The following is a 10,954-nucleotide window of genomic DNA, read 5'->3' on the forward strand; positions in this document are numbered from 1 at the left end:
GAAGTAAGAGGACAAGAGAGAAACAACCAAAGAATTCTATAGGGAAACATGACCGCTCTGGAAAATTGTTTCCTTTAATGCCCACATTTAACATGAAGTACTCACACAGGTGGATTACAAAAATCACAAAGGCCAGTTTAATACAAAACACAGTAAACACCAACATAAGAATAGCGCTACTATAATATCCATCTCTGGAGGTATATAACAATAGTGGCTTTTTGTATATTTGTATTTTTAAGGAAGTTTGTGCAAAATGAATATTAAATTATGCAGGCTTCCAACTTTTCTGTCACAACACAAATCTGTTCATATGGATTTTCCATTTGTTCCGAATTACTATTGACTTAACTGGATATATACATATGGAGGGACACCAAAGTAAGAATCAAAATGTATTTCTTGCCATTGCAGTGTTACATAGCTTTACTCGCTCTAATATATGCTACAAGTCATGTTTGTAGCCGATTATGTATTTTTAGGTAATTATCGCACTATAAAAAAAATGGAACCTTTCTACTCTGTGTCAAAACCAATTTCAATAACTACAGTAACACACAAGGCTTTTTAAAATATTTGAAGAGTAATTTCAGTGCTCAAGCATATAAACTGAACCCAGTGGACTCTGATGGCTCAACAGTCACTTCGATGATAAACATTTAGAGAGGTTTGACAGCCTAAAGTAAACTACAGATAACTGCATATTCTAGCATTCCTGAATTTATCAGACAGACACAATGTACACAGAACATCCATTTTAATAGTGACAAATAAGACATGAAATTTGCAGATATGTAAAATTGTATATATATGTATGTATAAAAATATAAACATGAGAGGTAATTAAAACAAAGCATTATTGACCAAGCAAATAGGGTATTAAATTCCCTTATTCACTAACCAAGTGTGGTGAGTTAACCTTGGCTAGCTGCCAAATGCCCACCAAGCTGCTCTATCACTCCCCCTCCTCAACAGGACAGGGGGAGGAAATAAGACAAAAGGCTCATGGGTCAAGAAAAGGTCAGGGAGATCACTCAGCAATTACCATCATGGAAAAAAGACTTGAATTGGGAAAATTTATTTATTTTACTGACAATTAATTGTAACAGAGTAGGATAATGAAAAATAATAAAAAAACCCAAACACTAAAAAACACCTTCCCCCCACCCCCTCCCTTCTTCTCAGGCTCAACTTCACTGCTCACGACTCCTCTACCTCCTTCCCCCCTCCCCAGTGGCACAGGGGGATGGGGAATGGGGGTTGCAGTCAGTTCATCACACCTTGTCTCTGCTGTGCCTTCTACCTCGCACTCTTCCCCTGCTCCAGCGTGTGGTCACTCCCACAGGAGATAGTCCTTCACAGACTTCTCCAACACAGGTCCTTCCCACAGGCTGCAGTTCTTCAAGAAGTGTTCCAGCATGGGTCCATTCCCCAGGATGCAGTTCTTCAGGAACAGACTGCTCCAGCATGGGTCCCCCACAGGGCCACTGGTCCTGCTAGGAGCCTGCTCCAGCACTGTAGGCCACACAACTGTTTCTCATTGCACCCAAGAACACATGGTACATATTATTGTCCATACAAATGTTTCTCATCAAATACAAGGACAGATTGGATGCATCAGCTAGGTCAGTCTGTTCTTCAAACTGTCAACAATAATTAGTAAGGAACTTCTAATCAGGAGCTACCATCCTTGAAGAAGAGAAACATCCTGAAACATGGAAGCTCGTTAAAATTGTTTAACGTAAACCAGTTTAATTAGAGACTAGAGTATCCTTTGGAAGAACTATTGTCATTATAATAGTAAAAAAATCACACCCACTGCTTCAAAGACCCCTGCACAAATAAAGACCCTCACCCTTTGAGCTTGCACAGAAAATTAAGAACCCACTGTAACTTTAAATTGAAGTGAGCATGTTACTAACCAATGAGGGATAGAAGTGATAAGTAATTAACCAATAATCATTATAGTAAATACGTAATCACGTAGTTTGGAGTGTATAAATACTTTGAAGTTCTTTTGTGTGGTGTGCTGGCATTGTGGAATTACCACCCAATGCCCATCTTTGCACAAATACGGAATAAGCTATCTCAGCTCTGTGTGTGAGATTGGCTTTTGCACACCAGATAATGAATCCTGTTTGAGGGACAACAGTTTCTGGCGACCCAGATGGGACAGCACTGACAGCCTTGCCCACATCGTCTTGCTGTACCCAATGGGGAGCAGCGGCCCGACTGGACTCCAGCGCCAACTGACCTATTGATCGGGGACTCCTTTGGCTCCTTTCTCCCACAGTCAGGCAGTAAGCAACACAACGGTGCAACGCCTCTACGAGATATCAATAAGGGACACAAGGCAGGAATTTTATTCCGGATTCTGGTTGCTCTGCATAAGTCGTTCCATTAAAGGACCACAGCAAGAGCTTAATTTTTTTCTACACGTAGAAGCAGAGTATGAGCAGCAGGGAGCTCTTTTCCCACAAAGCTGAGCATATGAAGCCGTGGTTAAAAAAGTTTTTCCTAGGAAATAATTTCAGTATGGGCTCAGCTTCCTCCACCGAGATACTCCCTTGTACCCCTTTAGGATGCATCCTTGAACACTGGAAAAAATTTGGAGGGGATCCCCTGACAAAAGAAAAATTACTAAAATACTGTGGACAATGGTGGCTGATGTATGAGCATGATGATGATGAAAGGTGGCCGGAATATGGGTCCTTGAATTATAATACTATTTTGCAATTAATGTTGTTCTGTAGAAGGATGGATAAGTGGGATGAAGTACCGTATGTTGATTTGTTTTTCACATTGAGGAATAATCATGAAATAAGGAAAAAATGTAAATTCTTAGATAATGATCCTAACGGTATATATGTGTTGGCTGAAAGTGGTCAAGGAAAGAAAAAGCAGCCATGTTGTTTGGCATGTGATATAGGAAAAAGGTGTGTTAAAGGATTTAAAGGACCAGAGGAGCCAGAGGATGTGCAATTGTTGGTGTCAGGAGCAGGAATGAGGAAAGAGAAAGAGAAACAAGAGAAACCAGTGAATGAGAGCAGTAAGAGGGATCTCTCTGGAAAGAAGGAGACTTTTAGTCCAGTCTCGGGAAGAACTAGAGGACAGCGTCCAGTTATACAAGCACCCCTCCGACAGGCTATAGGGGTAGAAGGGATACCTTTGTTTGCATGTGTACCTTTTACTACTTTGGATTTGTTTAATTGGAAACATGCAGTAGGACCATACCATGAAAATCAGAAAAAATGTATCAATTACTAGAAACTATAGTATTAACTCATAATCCTACTTGGGGAGACCCTCAGGCAATAATCAATACTTTCTTCACAATGGAGGAGAAGCGTTTGGTGTTAGAAAAGTCTAGGGAGGAAAATGAACACTGTAATGCTGATGATGACCCTGCCAGACACATGCCTAAGACCGATCCGGAGTGGGATCCAAATAGAGGTACAGAGAGAAATATGCTTAAATGATATCAGCAATTAATTTTGTATGGGATTCAACATGGAATTTTGAAACTGAAAAATGTGTCAAAGTTATATGAAGCAAGGCAGGGAAGGGAAGGGAAGAAAATGCATCAGCATTTCATGAAAGGTTGTGTAACATTGCTAGACAGTGGACAGATATAAATCTGGAAGATGAGGTGAATAGGAGACTGTTTAATATGTGGTTCATTGGACAATCTGCTCCAGATATTAGGCGAAAACTACAGAAGGTAGATGGCGCTGGAGGAATGTCGATTTCACAACTGATTGAACAGCTTATAAGGTTTATAATGCTTGAGATGAAGTTGAGAAAAGGGAAAGGCAAAAGGAGAAGCAGAAGGATAGAAAATTACAGGCTACCTTGTTGGCAGCAGCAATTACTGAGAGTTCAATGAGAGGGAGAGGTAGAGGGTTCAGAAGGGGTGCCAGTAACAGCAGGGGAGGAAGCCACGTGAATAATATCGTCATCTGTTGACCATTAGGGCAAAATCAGTGTGCTTACTGTAAAGAGGAAGGGCACTGCAAAATGAGTGTCCAAAAGGGAAAGATCACAAAAGAGGACAATGGCCAAAGAGGGGCCAGCATCTGAGGCAGATCTGATTATGCTAGGAGCCTCAGATTCAGATTGACAGAGACCAGGGTAAAATATTAAAATTTCCTCAGCTTATCCCCTGGTTCCAGTCAAGCTGGGGGATGAAACTACTGATTTTCTAGTAGGTAGTGGGGCAACCCATTTGGTAGTAACTAGTTGTAGGGGACCTTTAAGTAAAACACATATGCCAATTGCTGGGGTAATGGGAAAGCAAGCTTTAGGGCCATTTTTAAAACCTATGGAATGTAGAACTGGAAGTACTACATTAACTCCTGAATTTCTATACATGCCAGAGTGCCCCCTCCCGTTGTTGGGACAAGATCTATTATGTAAATTGAAAGCACAAGTAACATTTTCTGATGCATCCATTCAGCTACACATGCCTGAGGAGACAGCATGGAAAGCTCGATTGAGCCTACTAACTGAAAAGAAACAGGAAGACACCAGGATCTCAGAAGAAATTTTGGATGCTGTAATACCTCTGGTGTGGGCCTCCAAGAAACCTGGATGAGCAAAGAATGCTACTCCAATAAAGGTCAAATTAAAATTGGGATCACAACCAGTAAGGAAAAAGCAGTACCCAATGAAATTAGAAGCTAGAGTGGGGTTGGAACTACTAATTAATACCTTTGTGCAGTATGGCTTACTATGAGAATGTCAGACTGAATAGAACACCAATATTTTACCGGTGAGCAAACCTCAAACTCAAGAATATAGACTGGTGCAAGACTTAAGGGAAATCAATAAAATCACCATAGATTTCCATTCTATAGCGTCTATCCCCTATACTCTACTGTCTACGATATCTGAAAATAGTGCATATTTTACAGTGATAGACTTAAAAGATGATTTCTTTTGTATCCCTCTGGAAAAGGTAGAGCCAGAAGATCTTTGCCTTTGAATGGGAGAGTCCCACTACTGGTAGGAAAGTACAACTGTGCTGCCCCAGGGATTCAATAATAGCCCAACCCTGTTCGGTAATGTACTTGCCAAAGAATTGGAAGAATGGTAAGGTAAGAATCCCTCCCTCACACTGTTGCAATATGTGGATGATGTACTTTTGGGAACCAGAACTGAACAGGAATGTAAAATTGCTGCAATTGACTTGTTCAATTTCCTGGGGCTAGCTGGATATTGTGTCTCCCAGAAAAAGGCCCAGATATCTCAGACTACAGTGACTTACCTAGGATTTAAAATATCTCAAGGAAAAAAAGAATTGAGTGCAGAACAAAAAGAAGCTATTTATCAAATAGCTCCCCCCCGATCTAGGAAAGAACTGTGATGGATTCTTGGGAATGGCTAGATGGTGCAGACTCTGGATACCAAATTTTAGCCTGATTGCTAAACCATTATATGCAGCTATCAAAGGGCCTGAAGAAATTTTGGAATGGACACCAGAGTGCCAGAAAGGATTTGATACCATTAAGACTGAACTAATGAGAGCTCCTGGTCTGGGTCTGCTGGAGCTGAATAAACCCTTTATGTTATATGTCCATGAGAGACAACATGTAGCATTGGGGGTCCTGACCCAGACTCTAGGAGACTGAAAAAGGCCGGTAGCTTACTTCCCTAAGCAATTGGATGAAGTAAGTAAAGGATGGCCTGCATGTTTGAGAGCTGTAGCTGCAGTGGTGGTGTTAATTAAAGAAGCCCGGAAACTAACTTTGGGACAGCCTATCACAGTTTTTGTACCACAGGCAGCAATAGCCGTGCTTGAACAAAAGGGGCATTATTGGATCTCTCCTAGCAGACTAGCTCAATATCAGGCAATACTGATTGAACAAGATGATGTCACATTAAGGATGTCTTCAACTTTGAACCCTGCCACTTTAATGCCAGTAGATGAGAAGGGAGAGCTGGAACATGACTGTCTGCGTGTCATGGAGCAAGTATACTCTAGCTGACCTGATTTAAAAGATGTACCATTAACCGATCCTGAAGTTGAACTTTTTACAGATGGAAGCAGCTTCATGATGAAAGGGGAACGGAAGGCTGGATACACCATGGTAACCCCACAAACAATTGAAGCACGAGCATTGCCACCCAATACTTTCGCCCAAAAGGCAGAAATTATAGCCCTAACCCGAGCCTCGGAGCTGTCTAAAGGTAAAAGAATAAACATCTATACAGACTCCAAATATGCATTTGGAGTGGTCCACATGCATGGAGCCATTTGGAAGGAGCGCAGACTATTGTCTTCCCAAGGAGCTCCTATTAAATATGGATCAGAGATTCTAAAGCTGCTACAAGCTGTTTTAGAGCCAAAAGAAGTTGCAATTGTACACTGCAAAGCGCATCAGAAAGGACACACAGAAATAATCAAAGGAAATCGAAAGGCAGATGAAACAGCTAAAAGAGTTGTGAAGGAGGAATCATTGATTGGGGCATTGGTACCAACAGGAAAGGTCCAGTGGGAACCCCCAACTTATTCTGAAAAGGACAACTGGCTTGCAAAACACCTCAAGCATACCAAATTAGAAGAAGGGTGGTGAGTAACCAAAGATGGGCAAGTATTAATCACCACCCCTATGGTTAGAGAAGTATTGAAGAAAACTCACAGCAAATCTCACATGGGAATAGACGTGTTAGTTGCGAGCATCAAATATGCTTGTAGGACCGAAATTACAAAAACTAGCCAATATAATTGTGAGGCAGTGCCAGCAATGCTGTAAAAATAATCCAAAGATCCAAAAGAGACCTCCACAGGGAGTAGTTAAATGAGGTTGAACTCCTGGGGAATACTGGCAAATAGATTTTCCTGAGTTACCAAAATGTAACCAGTTTAGTACTTATAGATACCTTTTCAGGATGGCCAGAAGCTTTTCCATGTGGTACCAATAAAGCCAGAGAGGTAATTAGAGCACTATTAAAAGAAGTGATTCCTAGATTTGGTGTCCCAGAAGGGATATCATCAGATAACAGGCCTCATTTCCAGTTCCAGCGAACTGGAAAAAGATATAGTAAATATTTCATCCGCAATTGAGAAAATTGGAAATGAGACTTACGATGCTATAAAGGCCCTACAAGACAAAGTGTCTGAATTAGCTAAAACTTCTTTACAAAATAGAATGGCTCTTGAGATGATGTTGACCTCTCAAGGAGGATTATGCACAGTTTTAAATATGAGCTGCTGTGTATATGTAGATCATAGTGGAAGGATTTCCACTTATTTAAGTGAAATTCAGAAACAGACTCAAATGCTTCATGAAATACAAGAAGATGACACTTCTTACGGATTTGAAGAAACATTCAAATGGATGACTTCCTGGTTCCCTGATTTGAGTCTATGGATAAAGAAACTCTTAGGAATTTTAGTTATGGTAATAATTGTGTCCGTATGCCTTTATGTACTCATCCAATGTACATGGAGATGCTGCTCATGTATGTGTGAGCAAAGATGAGACTTATCTAGATGAATTCATTGTTCTCTAGATATTCTCAAAGGGGGAAATTGTAGGCCACACAACTGTTTCTCATTGCACACAGTAGGCCGCACAACTGTTTCTCATCGCACCTAAGAACACATGGTACATATTATTGTCCATATAAATGTTTCTCATCAAATACAAGGACAGATTGGATGCATCAGCTAGGTCAGTCTGTTCTTCACACCATCAACAGTAATTACTAAGGAACTTCTAATCAGGAGTTACCATCCTTGAAGAAGAGAAACATCCTGGAACACAGAAGCTCGTTAAAATTGTTTTACATAAATCAGCTTAACACCCCTGCCTGACTAAAGACCCTCATCCTTTGAGTTTGCACATAAAATTAAAACCAACTGAAGGGAAGTGGCTGCAAGTATACTTGAAATTACAAGACCTCCTGGCCTTGCTAATGTATAGAAACCAGTAAAGTAGGACATTTAGTTTTAATGTTAGCCATCACTTGTGTTTTACTACCTTTTATTTTTCCCGTATTTTACTGCAATGTATATAATTTCATTTATACTCTTTTCCTAACTACCCTCTGTAGTCTTACCCACTTGTAAAACGTCTTGAAACCTGTAACTCCTTGCCTAGTGGGGGTAAAACAGGGCTTGGATAGTCTGGTAAACTCCCTGTGTACATCCCTGATAACATGGATCTAAAAATGCAAGACAAGAGCCTGAGAAGACGCCAATGTCAAGATAAGAGACTGGAAGCCGGTTTAAACTAACCCCCTTGAAACAAACAGGAGCCGAAGGACAGATGAGGTAACTCTATGACCACATGTGGACACAGGAAGCTCAAAGTTCAACTAGCAGACAGCGTGAGGAAGACTACGTGGACCACCAAGGGTGGGGAGAAGACCCTCACTCTATTTTTACTACACATGATCAGACTATGTAAATGAATTCTGAGAATCCATTAGCATAAGATTGCCTTTTCTAGAAAACCTGATGAATATGTATGGTTTTTGTGTATATTAGAGAGTTTTGTTAGTAGGTGCGGCACTCATGGTGGAGCAATCCCCAGTGCTGCCCAGTGCTGCTAATAAAGAATACCTGCTTAACAGTTCTACTCAATTCTGACTGTTGAATGAAGCTCTTTGTTTCACCACTGTCACTTTGAATTGAAGTAAGCATGTTACTAACCAATGAGGGATAGAGGTGATAAGTAACTAACCAATAATCATTATAGTAAATACGTAATCATGTAGTTTGGAGTGTATAAATACTTTGAAGTTCCTTTGCGTAGTGTGCTAGCTTTGTGGAATCACCACCTTGCACCCATCTTTGCACAAATATGGATTAAACTGATATCTCAGCTCTGTGTGTAAGATTGGCTTTTGCACACCAGGTAACAAACCCTGTTTGAGGGACAACAGCATGGGCTCTCCACAGGGTCACAGCTTCCTTCAGGGCACATCCACCTGCTCCAGTGTGGGGTCCTCCACAGGCTGCAGGTGGATATATGCTTCACCATTAACTTCAATAGGCTGCAGGGGGACAACCTGCCTCACTATAGTCTTCACCATGGGCTGCAGGGGAATCTCTACTCCCGCACCTGGAGCGCCGCCTCCCCCTCCTTCACTGACCTTGGTGTCTGCAGATTTGTTTCTCTCCCATTCTCACTCCTCTCTCAGCTGCTGCTGCACAGCAGTTTTTACCCCTTCTTAAATATATTATCACAGAGGCACTACCAATATAGCTGACTGGCTCAGCTTTGGCTCATCTTGGAGCTATGTGGAACTGGCTCCATCAGACATGGCAGCAGCTTCTGGCATTTTCTCACAAAAGCCACCCCTGCAGCCCGCCCCCACTATCAAAACTTTGCCACATAAACCCAATACACCAAGTAATATATCACAGGAAGTAGCCATGGTTAACAAGTAATGTTAAAGGCACCTCAGCCTGACTAGGAAATCTATATGCAATGCAACATCATTTTTGTTATCCAGGATTTATGCATATACCTTTAAAGTGATAGAGCTGTCTACAAGTTCTTTCAGCAGACTCTGCACTCTCTAAATAAGTGTTGGGGTTTTTTTAAGCTCACTGAAAGTAATGCACAAGGTTCCCTGTCCCAAATTATGAGAAGTAACTTGCTTTCACCTCAACTCTCCCCTCTGATTTTCCTTTTCTAGAAAGACTTTTCTTCCCTATGTGGAAATAAAAGCTCATATAAACAGGAAGCATAAATTATTAGTCCTGTTCCTGTAGAAACATATACTCACACACATCTTTCTGCAAGGTGGAGGCCTCAGTCCTTGCAACCACTCCTGCTGCAAGCAGACCCATCTACTGTTGGATGAGAAAGACAGCTCACCACAAGGACCCCTCACGAGTCCTTCTATCTATTGAAGTGAGAAACCTTAACAAAATAGATGCAGGCCTCTCAGCAGGGTGGGCTCTCAGCAGGATGGGCTCTTGAGATAAGGGAGGAGCTGCAACTACTGAGTCCCAAGATAAGGAAGGGGAATTCAAAGAATGCTAAATTGACATGCTGAAGAGACCTAATTGGGTGAAAAGTCACGAGAGGAAGAAGAGGAATCTTCAGTCTTCATCCTGAAGACCCCTGCCCAAGACCATCAGGAGACATTGCGCAGGCGCAACGGGGAGGGACTTGGGGCGGGATTTATGATAATGATTTCTCAAAACTAATTGTAATATCTCTCCCTATTCTCGGGATTATCATGAATATGTAAACACGCTATAGAAAGGAGCTGCTTTTCGCTCCAAAATGTGCACGTTTGTGGAGGAGCGATCCCCCGTGCACCCAGCGCTGAATAAACATACCTTCTTTATAACCTTACTGGTTGTAAAGTCGTGACTCCGCACGTCACTATACAGGGATTAGAGCGCCCCCGCCCCCGTTCCCAGCTCCTGTACCCAGCAAAGGAATGCCCTGGGGCAAGGGAGAAGGCCTCAGGGGAAGCAGCTCCCCACTCCCAGTGAAAGGAGGGAAGGGAGCAGGGAAATGGGGGACTATGACCACCCTTACCTCACCGCCTCGGGCCGAGACCAGCCCAACTACCTCTCCAAGAACATAGCAAGGAAGGGCCGCAGCCCCCAACCGCAGTGTACCGGTCTACCCACACAACTCGTAGAGCGGCGCAGTGAAACAACGTCACTACCAGTCGACAACGGTACATGCGGGCTGGTGCCACAGCGGTTACGGGCTTAGCCCTGCCTGCGCTCGGTGTGGGCACTCCAGCAAAGTCCCATCTCCACGGAGGCAGCTGGGGAGCTAGGGGCAAGGCAGATCAGCAGATATGCAAGGGTCATGCTGCAGCTCTTGGGTTGAGCCACTGCAAACAATGTTTTTTCTAAGACATTATTGACATGAAACATTTTGAGCAGCTGATAGCCACAGGTGGTTGAGTGTCAAATAATTAGCAGCTGTGAGTTAAAGACAGCATATTTCACCACATACATGAACATCCCCTA

General features: G+C 42.3%; 1 long non-coding RNA gene across 2 annotated transcripts; it reads right to left on the reverse strand.

Moving 5' to 3' along the window:
• Window positions 1–56: 56 nt before the first annotated feature.
• LOC141917735 (uncharacterized) lies at window positions 57–10,270 on the reverse strand. Of its 2 annotated transcripts, none has more exons than XR_012621421.1 (2): window positions 9,742–10,270; window positions 57–2,326 (listed from the first exon to the last, which is right to left on the reverse strand). It is a non-coding gene; the product is annotated as an uncharacterized LOC141917735 (long non-coding RNA). The 2 variants fall into 2 exon arrangements; XR_012621420.1 differs by having other exon boundaries at window positions 57–7,759.
• Window positions 10,271–10,954: the final 684 nt, after the last annotated feature.

The sequence above is a fragment of the Strix aluco genome, chromosome W (assembly GCF_031877795.1).
Source record: "Strix aluco isolate bStrAlu1 chromosome W, bStrAlu1.hap1, whole genome shotgun sequence".
Classification (NCBI taxonomy): domain Eukaryota; kingdom Metazoa; phylum Chordata; class Aves; order Strigiformes; family Strigidae; genus Strix; species Strix aluco.